The following is an 11,021-nucleotide window of genomic DNA, read 5'->3' on the forward strand; positions in this document are numbered from 1 at the left end:
CACTGTCCAGGAGTTTGGTCTCAGAAAATGGGAACTGTAAGGGTTATTGCCCAGTTTAAAATGAGGAAACTGAGACTAGCATAAGAAAATTAAATGCCAATTTATTTAGCTCCCAGGCGAGGTTCTGTGGTCTGTGAAAGAGGGGCCAGAGAAGTCGCGAGCAACTTCCGGAGGCGTGGGGTTTTTATAGTGAGTGAGGGTGTCTTGATTGGTTATGAGGGAACAGGACGTGGACGGGGCAAGCTGCTATTGGTAGGTAGGTGGGATTTCTGGTGAGTGGGCTGCCCAGGGGGAACGGGACCTGGATGGGGCAAAATGCTATTGGGCAGGTTTTGGTGGGGCTTCTTTTAAATTTTGGTGGGGTTTTTCAACACTGGGCTAGGTGCTGAGTGTAGAGTCTAGTGTTGAGTGCAGATTCGGGTGCAAAGTACAGAAGGGGGTGTTGAGGAAGCTACGTGGCAGAGCTAGATGCTGAGTGCAGGGCTTGATGTCGAGTGCAGAGTGGTGACCTAGTTTTCAGGTGCAGAGAGGGATGGGCATGTCCGAGCTCCTGGCGAGGCAACTGGCCTTACATTCCGACCCTTCTGATGATATAGGATGCTGCTTCTTTCTGGATACTTCCCGCTGAGTAGGGGCGGAGTGGGGGTCATTTTGGTGCCTCGGTTGGGAGTCAGACATAGGGGTGAAGCAGCATCTGGTTTATGGCTACCCTGGAAATTTCCCTTATGCAGGCCTGTAAAAACTTGAGGAAAAAAGGGGCTAGCATTAGCAAAAGACAAATAACGATAATGGGGGTGATAATGGGAGCTAGCCAGAAAAGCATGGGGGGTTGCCACCAGTTGAGAGATGAGGCTGGTGTGTTCTGTTTTCTTCGGAGGTATTCTTGGAGGCAATAGAGAGCGTCAACCTTCTCTTCTACAAGGCCTGTTTCATTGACATAGTAGCAGCACTGTTCCTGAAGAAACAGACAGGTACCTCCTTTTTCTGCCATTAGCAGGCCTAGGGCCCATCGGTTTTGGAGAGTTACCTGGGCCAGCGACGTGATTTGTCGCTGGAGGGAGGCTAGAGAGGCAGCTGATGCTTCAATGTCTACACGGAGCTTGTCTTCTAATTGAGTGGCTGAGGTGACACTGTAGCCCAGGGCGCCACTCCCTATTCCAGCTGCTGCTAGAGAAGATGCTAAGGAGAGGCCAAACACTATTGGGAAGAAGACTGCTTGTTTACTCCAGTGATTAGGGGACGGTGCGATGAGGGATAGGAACTCAGCTTGTCCGTATACTTCTAGCTGCGGGAGCAAAGTGACAGGCATGCAAGGGAAGGGAAGGGATTCATTAATAACTTTGGTTAGGGTCTCATTACACCAAAAGTATCCTCCTGGAGGTGCATAAAGGGAGAATTTTACTTTTACTGTGGTGTTGCGGCTGGAGCTGTTGGCCGTCCCATAGCAGAGAGAGAGATTTTGAGAGTGCACTTTGAACAAGGGGATACCCGTTAAAGTGGTGCTAGGCCCCATAGGTGATTGTGACAGATTGAACCCAGTCCAGAGGGGAACTGCAGCCAAGGGGGTTTTGCTGAGGAAGGCACATAAAAAGCAGTTGGTGAAATTTATGGCTCCAGTTAAATTCAACATGCTAGTGCCTTGCTTCACTAAAGTTAACCAGGAGAAATGTGGGGAGGTGTTATTTGGGGTTCCGAATTGGTTACCTAGGGTGGCTTCATTTTGTAGGATGGTACTGCCTAATGAGCTGAGTTGGTCTATTTCTACAGGTACAATACGAGTATAGGACTGGAATATTAGCCACGTGCCACTGGGTTGGCTATCTGTAATACTGTTGTATATTTTACCTGCAGTTCCCTTTTCCCAGCGGCCATCCCAGGGGTCATGGATGATAAGGGACACTTTACCTTGGTGGTCGGCAAAGAGCATTCTTCTTTTTGGGTTGGTGTTTGATTTGAAGGGTTTGTGCATGACACAAGAAGTATATGGGCATCCACCATAGGTAGTGTTCCACCAATGACAGTAGTCTTTGGTTTGGTCATATAGAAAGCAGAGGCAAAATTTACCCCAAGAGTTTCTAACAGTATTGGCCTTTGATCTTGGGAATTCAAGTACTATGGCTGACTGGCAGCGTGTGGGCTGGCAGTCTGTTTGGGCAATGTATTGGGTTTTAGTGGTGGAGACTTCCATCCAGGATTCCTGATGGTAGAACTGCCAGACATAGTAGGGATTGGTCTTAAGAGGGGACACTAGGATTGCTAGGAGGAGAATCTGAAGGGTTAAGGGGAGAAGAGTAGGGGACGTGGGTGAGGCAGAGGAGAGTGGGACCCAAGGGTTCAGACTTCCACTGATCATTTCGGGGGGCCAGCTTGAGGTGGGACACATGATACCACGGAGTGTGACCCAGGAGCTTAGCGGTCGTGGGGGTGGTCAGGATAACAATGTGGGGTCCCGACCACCTGGGCTGCAGAGATCCTGGTTTGAGCTCCCGGAGGAGAACACTGTTGCCTGGCTGGAGAGGTGCTGCCGGGTGAGGGTCCTCTGGACCCAGAACAATAGGGAGAGTACGGTCGGCATGCTCCCTGAGTAAGTGGCAGAGGAGAGAGAGAAAGGGGAGGTAGGAGGTCAGTGGAGGCGGTTGCACTGGGAGATTATGGGAGACCAGAAAAGGCCGGCTGTACAGCAGTTCAAAGGGGCTGAGGCCCGTTGGCCCCCGTGGAGTGGCTTGGACCCAGGCTAGAGCAAGAGGTAGGAGTGTGGGCCAAGAGAGTTTTACCTTAATGGTAAGTTTGGCCAAATGGTCTTTGAGGATGCCTTGAGCCCATTCAACTTTACCCGATGACTGAGGGTGGTAGGGGATGTGCAGTTTCCAGGAGGTGTTGAGAGACTTGGCGACCAGCTGGACCACTGGGGCTGTAAATGCTGGACCGTTGTCTGTCTGGATGGTTGCAGGTAAGCCAAAATGAGGGATGATTTCTTGAATTAAGAGGGAGGCCACCGTGTCCGCGTTTTCCCTGGAGGTGGGAAAGACTTCAACCCATCCAGAAACGGTGTCTACGAAGGTTAAGAGGTAGCAGAGTTTTTTATGAGTGGGCATATGCATAAAATCAATCTGCCAGTCTTGGCCGGCAGGTTGCCACACATTTGGTGGGTAGGAAACTGTGGCTTTAAGCTTCCCTGAGACGACACCTTAGAGCAAGTAACACATGCCTTGTGTACCTGCTCAATTGTCTGTTGCAGACCTGGTGAGAAAAAGAGGGACTGCACAAAGTGTTGCAATGCCTTGGGCCATATATGTAAGGATTGGTGGATTTCAGTAATAATTTTAGGGGCCTGTTCCCATGGAAGGACGATCCTGTAGTTTAGGAAGATCCAGCCCTGATCAGACGCGGTTCCTCCTCTTAATATGAGGGCCTGTTTTTCTGATGGCGAGTAAACCAGCAGCGTAGCCATGGTGAGGAACAGGACCGGAGTGGGGGTTAGACTGGTACTGGTTAAGGATTTTGATGCCACATCCACCTTCGCATTGCCCTGGGAAACAGCATCCTGCTGGGCCTGGTGCCCTCGGCAGTGGATGACCCCAACTTCTTTGGGCAGTGATAGGACATGCAGGAGATTAGAGATTTGGGTAGCATTGATTATGGGGGACACTTTCGTAGTAAGGAATCCCTGCTCTTTCCAGAGGGCAGAGTGGCAGTGGGTAATAAGAAAGGTATACTTTGAGTCAATATAGATATTTGCTCGCTTTCCCTGTGCTAGCATGAGAGCCCGGGTTAAGGCAATGAGCTCTGCCTTTTGTGATGTGGTTCCATCGGGGAGGCGACGTGCCTCAAGGGTGGCTGAATTTGTGACTATTGCATAGGCTGCTTTTTGTCACCCCTCGGCTGTCACTATTGAACTCCCATCTACATAAAGGTAAGGTCTGGGTTAGATAGGGGAAAGTCAGACAGGCCCTCCCGAGGTTTAGCAAATGCATCTATTAGTTCAGGGCAGGAATGGGCTGGGGAGGGGGAATGGGATAGAAGGGGAAGCAAAGTAGCTTGGTTGAGTGGAGAAGTGGGATGAAGGCTGACTGAAGGATTTTCAATAAAGAGTATATGAGGCCGGGCGTGGTGGCTCAAGCCTGTAATCCCAGCGGTTTGGGAGGCCGAGGCGGGTGGATCATGAGGTCAAGAGATCGAGACCATCCTGGTCAACACGGTGAAACCCCGTCTCTACTAAAAATACAAAAAATTAGCTGGGCATGGTGGCGCGTGCCTGTAATCCCAGCTACTCAGGAGGCTGAGGCAGGAGAATTGCCTGAACCCAGGAGGCGGAGGTTGCGATGAGCCGAGATCGCGCCATTGCACTCCAGCCTGGGTAACATGAGTGAAACTCCGTCTAAAAAAAAAAAAAAAAAAAAAAAAGAGTATAGGAAACTCCTGTAGGAGAGAGGGTCCTAGGTGAGCGACAGGTTTGTGAGAGAGAAGGTCGGTTAGCCAATGAGGAGAGAACACTGAGATGGGCTGGCCCAAGGTAAGTTTTAGGGATTCCTTGGTAAGTTCTGTTGCTGCTCCCAGGGCCCACAGGCAAGGCTGCCACCCCCTGACTGTGGAGTCAAGCTGTTTTGATAAGTAGGCCACAGGACGATATACAGGACCCAGGGGTTGGGTTAAGACCCCAACCGCAATCCCTTGTTTTTTGTCAGTGAACAAGTGGAAGGGGTGGTTAAGATCCAGCAGTTGGAGTGGGGGTGTTGTGGACAAGGCAGTTTGTAGGGTTTGAAAAGCTTGTTTTACAGTCCCAGGGTGGGACAGGGGTCCCGTAGGTGTGTCCTTAGCCACCACATACAGAGGTTTAGCTACAGTGGCAAAGTTAGGTATCCAATGACCGAAGAATCCTACAAATCCTAAGAAGGAGAGAATCTGGTCAGCAGTTTCTGGGGGCTGCAGTGAAAGAAGTGCCTGCCGGTGGTCTGTTGTTAGGCCCTTAGTTTCGGGGGTGAGGCAAATGCCCAAGTAGACTACTGGGGTGACTGACAACTGTGTTTTGGAGGGAGATACCTGGTACCCCTGAGATCCAAGAAAGTTAAGGAGGGTGGCAGTGTGCTGCTGAGACATGGCGAGGGAGGGGCTGCAAAGTAATAGGTCATCCACGTACTGGAGAAGGAGGCTGGGTTGGAGGGGACAGGAGCTAAGGTCAGCTGCTAAGTCTTGTCCAAAAATATAGGGGCTGTCCCTGAATCCCTGGGGCAGGACCGTCCAGGTGAGCTGCTGTGACAGGTTGCTGTCAGGATTGGTCCAGGTGAAGGCAAAGAGGAAGTAAGACTCAGGATGAAGGGGAATGGTAAAGAAGGCATCCTTGAGGTCAAGAACCATAAAATGAGAGGTAGTGGAGGGGATGTTGGATAATAGGGTGTGTGGGTTGGGGATCACCAGGTGGAGGGGTACCACCGCCTTGTTGATGAGGTGCAAGTCTTGAATTAGGCAGTAGTCACTGGACGGCTTTTGGACCGGTAAGATAGGAGTGTTACAAGGGGAACTGGTGGGGATAAGGAGTCCCTGGGCCAAAAGTCGGGTGATGATAGGCTTTAGGCCCTCGCGGTGGGTTTTTGAGATGGGAAACTGAGGACATGAGGGAAAGTGGGTAGGGTCTTTGAGAAGTATTTTAACTGGAGTGTGATGTCTGGCCACCACAGGCTTGGAAGTATCTCATACCAAGGGATTAACTTCATTAGGAGGGATGGGGGTTGAGGCGACGGATCAAGACAGGGCGCGGTGCCGGTTAGGAGTAGCAATTGGAGGTGGGCAGAGGATGGGCTTGAATGTGGGGGGCTAGTGAGTTGGAGGGTGGCCCCTTAAATCTGGAGAATATCTCATCCTAAAAGGGGAACTGGGCATGAGGGTATGATTAGAAAGGAGTGGGAGAAGGGGTGTCCCTCAAGGACACAGGCTAAGGGGTGAGTTTGGTTAAGGCAAGAGGTCTTTCCATCAATTCCCATGACTAAAACCTGGGAAGGTATGCTAGGTCCTGAGTAGGAAGGCAATACCGAATAGGTATCCCCCATGTCCACCAAGAAGGAAATGGACTTACCCACTACCTGCAGCATTACCCTGGGCTCGGCAAGGGTGATGAGGGTCTCCAAGTCCGGGCCGCCTCAGTCGTCCAGGTGGCCAAGAAGTTCAAGTGAAGGGACTGCTTCCTGCGGACCGGCCTGCCCTCCACATAGAGGTGTGGGGTGTGGGCCTGAAGTCTGGGATGGGCAGTCTACCTTCCAGTGTCTGGCTCATTTGCAGCTCGAGCAGGGTCCAGGGGCTGGATGCGGACAGGGGCACTGTTGTGCCCAGTGTCACTCCTGGCCACATTTAAAACAGAGCCTGGGCAGGACCCTCGAAGCATTTTGGGAGGGTCTCGATGGGCCCCCTCCACCAGACGTTTGGTGAGCTGCCGGCCTCAGGGCTGCTACAAGTGCTTGGGTTTGGAGGCTTACCTGTTGCTGTAGACGGGCCTGGCAGGTGGCCTCAGGCTTTTTCTCTCGGCCATTAAAAACTTTAAATGCCAGGTTTACCAGGTCTCGTATGGAAGTTTGGGGGCCTTCCTCAGGTTTTTAAAGTTTCTTTCTAATGTCAGGTGCTGACTGAGAAATGAAATGGGCGGCTAGAACTGTAGACCTTGCTAAAGAGTCTGGGTCTAGTTGGGTATGAAGGATCATAGCATTACTTAGTCGGTCAAGGAAGGTGGCTGGGTTTTCAGTAGGAACCTGAGTTATTTCTCTTAGCTTATCAAAATTAACTACCTTTTGGGCTGCTATTTGCATGCCTGCTCAGAGGCACTGTAGCATTTGGTCTCGGCGGTGGTGGCCATCTTGGCCAGTTTGATTAGGGTCGGCCTCAGGGACCGCTGCCACGCCCACTGGCATTTGATTGTTTGTGAGATGTACCTGATCAGCATGTGCCTGGGCCACCGTGAGAATGCGGTTACAGTCATCCAGAGTAAGGGTGGAGGACAGAATTACATAGGTATCATGCCAGGTGAGGTTGTATGCCTGGGTGAGGTAACAAAACTCTTTGGTGTAAGCCATAGGATTGGTAGAGAATGACCCTAGGCATTTCTCTATGGTTGATAGATCAGAGATGGAGAAGAGAACGTGCACTTGGACAACACCCTTCGCTCCAGCCACCTCACGGAGAGGAAAAGTTGGGAGGTTTCATCATTGGGAGCACATCACGAGCGAGTGTGAGCACTAACAGGAGAGGCCAGATTGGGACCAGGAAGAGGAGTAGCAGGAGGGAGTTGGGGGTCTGCATAGAGAGGGGGATTAGTGGGTTGGGCGGGTGGAAAGGAGAGTTCCTCAGCAGGTCAGGGTCGGAAAAGGAGGAGGAGGTTGGTGGAGGGGCTGGGGGCAGTTGGGGGGTGGTGTCTTTGGCCTGGAGCACCTGGGCAGTAGGGTCAGAAAAGGAGGAGGAGGTTGGTGGAGGGGCTGAGGGTGGTGGTGGGGTGTCTTTGGCCAGGAGCACCTGGACAGTAGTGCAAGAGGAGCAGAGGGTGGGGTGGGAGCAGACATACCAGAAAGCCTGAATGTAGGGAACCTTCGCCCATTTGCCGTTCCTTTGGCAAAAGTGATCTAGGTCTGTCAGGACATTAAAGTCGAGTGTGCCCTCTGGAGGTCACTTAGACTGGTTGTCCAGAGGGTACTGTGGCCAGGCCACGGTGGAGAGGAAGAACAGCCTTTTCTTTTTTATGGAAAGACCCAGTTTGGATAGATTTTGAACCAGACATCCTAACGGTGACTTGGGGTCTGGGCGGGATTCCTGGTTACCCATAGTTCACTTTTTGTGGGTTAGTTAGGGGTGAGGAAGGGATACAGAAAGGTATTATACCCAACAAGGGCAGAAGTACTCCTTTCCTGGAGGGGGTGGCTGAGAGAACTTGCAGGCTGCAATATTATAATAAGAAAGAAAATGAAGACAGACAGGGCTAGGGCTATCTGCCACATGAAAGGACTAGAGGAAACAAAGGAGAGGCAGGGCTAGGAAGTGAGACCTCAGTGGTAGAAGAAGAGTAGGAGGAGAAAGGAGAACATAGTTATTTCTAGGGGCCTAAATTCAGTAAAGCTTTCCTGCAGTCAGTGGCCTGTTACCCACTGTAGAATATCTGTTACTTCAAGGGAAGCAGGCCTCACCCACTGTATATCAGCTAACAGGAGTCTAACAAAACTGGTGAACCTACAGTAAGGACAGAGCCACATGTGGGATTGACAGACAAAGGATGGGTGCCCCCCAGATGGGAGACCAGTCTGATGCCTTCCCAGCCACATCCCCGAAGGGATGTTTCAGGGCATCTTGGCTAAGGTGTACCCGTATAACCCCCTGGCCTGGTCACCTTTAGATTCCTGAGGTGAATGACCATTATGCCTTATGACATCGCCGTGGAACCGTGGGTTGAGGCCCACATAAGCCCCATAGCCATCAGGCTGTGGGACTATACATAAACTCACTCACTCACTCACTCACTCACTCAGGATCAGGAAGAGAAACCAAAAGCACAGTTACTTCATAGAGGGGATCTTGTATGCCAAAAGGCTAGTTTGAGATTGTAAGCCGGGGGTTTGGTTCTGCTCCTGGGCAGGGCCCGGGTTTGTAAATGGGGCTTCTGATTACCCAAACCTTAGCCGCTGCCACAGAGATGATTGAAAGTGTGGCTCGGCATCCAGGGCCCCACCACTGAATACCGGAGGCTGAGGGAGGGCTCAGGAAGGTGGGGACGTCTCCCTCAGATTCCTGACCCTGAGAAACCCCTTACGGGGAGAAGACAAGACTGTAGGGACGTCTCCTCTATGCTCAGGTCCTCAGAATGGGGCCAGGGCCCTGGGCCCATGGTGGGAAGGAGTCCCCAATGCGGCCGTGATTACAAGCAGGGAGTCCACAGAGCAGGCAGTGGGAGAGGCTATGGGCAACAGAAGTCTTACCTTGTGGTGGAGCAGCTCTCTGGTCCGGCTTCGGGTGGAGGAGTCAGTTTTCCCCAGGAGGGGTCTTACAACTCCTCCCGGGTTTCTGGCACCAAATGTAAGGGTTATTGCAGAGTTTAAAATGAGGAAACTGAGACTAGCATAAGAAAATTAAATGCCAATCTATTTAGATCCCAGGCAAGGTTCTGTGGTCTGAGAAAGAGGGGCCAGAGAACTTGTGTGCGACTTCCTGAGGTGTGGGGTTTTTATAGCGAGTAAGGGTGTCTTGATTGGTTATGAAGGAACGGGACATGGACGAGGCAAGCTGCTATTGGTAGGTAGGCGGGATTTCCAGTGAGCAGGCTGCCCAGGAGAAGCGGGACCTGGACGGGGCAAAATGCTATTGGGCAGGTTTTGGCAGGGCTTCTTTTAAATTTTGGTGGGGTTTTTCAATGGTGGGCTAGGTGCCAAGTGCAGAGTTTAGTGTTGAGTGCAGACTCGGGTGCGGAGTGCAGAAGGAGGCATTGGGGAAGCTACGTGGCAGAGCTAGATGCTGAGTGCAGGGCTTGATGTCGAGCGTGGAGTGGTGAGATAGTTTTCAGGTGCGGAGAGGGATGGGCATGTCCAAGCTCCCAGCTAGGCAACCAGCCTTACAGGAACTCCTTAAGCCTTTGTGTATTTGCCTACACTCATTGAAATTTGGGACTGTTTCACAGACACAGTGCCTGGCATGTAGAAGTGACTTAATCAATGTTGAATGAAGGGGAGGCATTTTTAAATCCACATCAAAAAAAGGTTGTTTTTTTTTTAAAAAAAAATATGACAATCTATAATGTCACTTCACCTCCAAGCTTAACTTCTACCTGTACTTTCTGATATGGTTTGGTCATGTCCCCACCCAAATCTCATCTTGAATTGTAATCCCCATAATCCCCACATGTTGAGGAAGGGACTCAGTGGGAGGTAATTGGATCATGGGGGCAGTTTCCCCCATGCTGTTCTTGTGATAGTCAGTTCTGAGATCTGATGGTTTTATATGTGTTTGACAGTTGCTCCTTTACACATACTCTGTGGCCTGCTGCCATGTAAGAAGTAACTGCTTCCCCTTCTGCTATGATTGTAAGTTTCCTGAGGCCTCCACAGTCATGTGGAATGTGAGTCAATTAAGCTTCTTTCCTTTATAAATTACCCAACCTCAGGTATTTATTTATAGCACTGTCAACATGAAGCAATACACTTTCTGATAATCACACTTGAGGAATTGGGGAATTCATACTACCTGGGATTAAATAATGGCCCCAGCCTGAGAGTCACGTGACCTTGGGGGGATAGCTTACCTTCTCCATCTCAATGTCTTCTCTAAAATCTGTGAGAAGATTTCTGAGGGTTAAATGAGCATAGCCCACTTGGAACACTGTCAGGCACATACTGCTTGCCAGATGTTGAGTATTCATCTTTATTGAGTTAGGACAGTGGTACCCCACTTTATGGCTCTTGATTTTGTATAACAAAATCATGCTTAGAGCTTTGTTAGTAAAAGAAAATCTGAAAGTCCCTGCGTGGAAGGAAGAAACAGAGGGGGAAAAAGGGGAGTTGGTAAGTTTCAGCATTTCAGAGCTTGGAGGGACAAGTTAGGTTTCTATTTTATGGAGAAGGAGGTGGAGGCAGGATGGGTCCTAAGGTGTCATTCAAGGCACACAGTCATAACTCTTTAGTGAGAGTAGAGCTAGGGCCTCAGGTATTGCTGTGGTCAAGTTGCAGACAAAAACTACCACTCATTGGAAGACAGGAGAGGAGTATTTCATTACAAAAGCAATGAACAATTCAGTTGTATCTACATTCAGTTAGAAAATAAAAGTTGTTCAACTTTGTTGCTAATGGGACCCACTCTACTAACTAAGACTTTGTATAGAACTCATAGGGTAAGATGGCTTCCAGTAAAGAACCACCCTGTGCTTTTCTTAGGACTAAAAAGCTCAGGAAGCTGGTGATGAATGAAAACCTTAGTCCCACTGGCACTGCAGGAGGGGCCAGGAGAGCAGCCGCATAATAAACCACAGGGTGGGGCAGCCCAGACAGCAGCAGTTTGAGCTGTAG

General features: G+C 50.4%; 1 long non-coding RNA gene across 1 annotated transcript; it reads left to right on the forward strand.

Moving 5' to 3' along the window:
- The first annotated feature begins 301 nt into the window (after nucleotides 1-301).
- LOC116541709 lies at nucleotides 302-9,421 on the forward strand. The gene is made up of 3 exons (XR_004264907.1): nucleotides 302-396; nucleotides 4,101-4,110; nucleotides 9,409-9,421. It is a non-coding gene; the product is annotated as an uncharacterized LOC116541709 (long non-coding RNA).
- Nucleotides 9,422-11,021: the final 1,600 nt, after the last annotated feature.

This window comes from Sapajus apella, unplaced genomic scaffold (genome assembly GCF_009761245.1).
Source record: "Sapajus apella isolate SASKATOON/1434 unplaced genomic scaffold, GSC_monkey_1.0 scaffold154, whole genome shotgun sequence".
In the NCBI taxonomy this organism is placed as follows: Eukaryota; Metazoa; Chordata; class Mammalia; order Primates; family Cebidae; genus Sapajus; species Sapajus apella.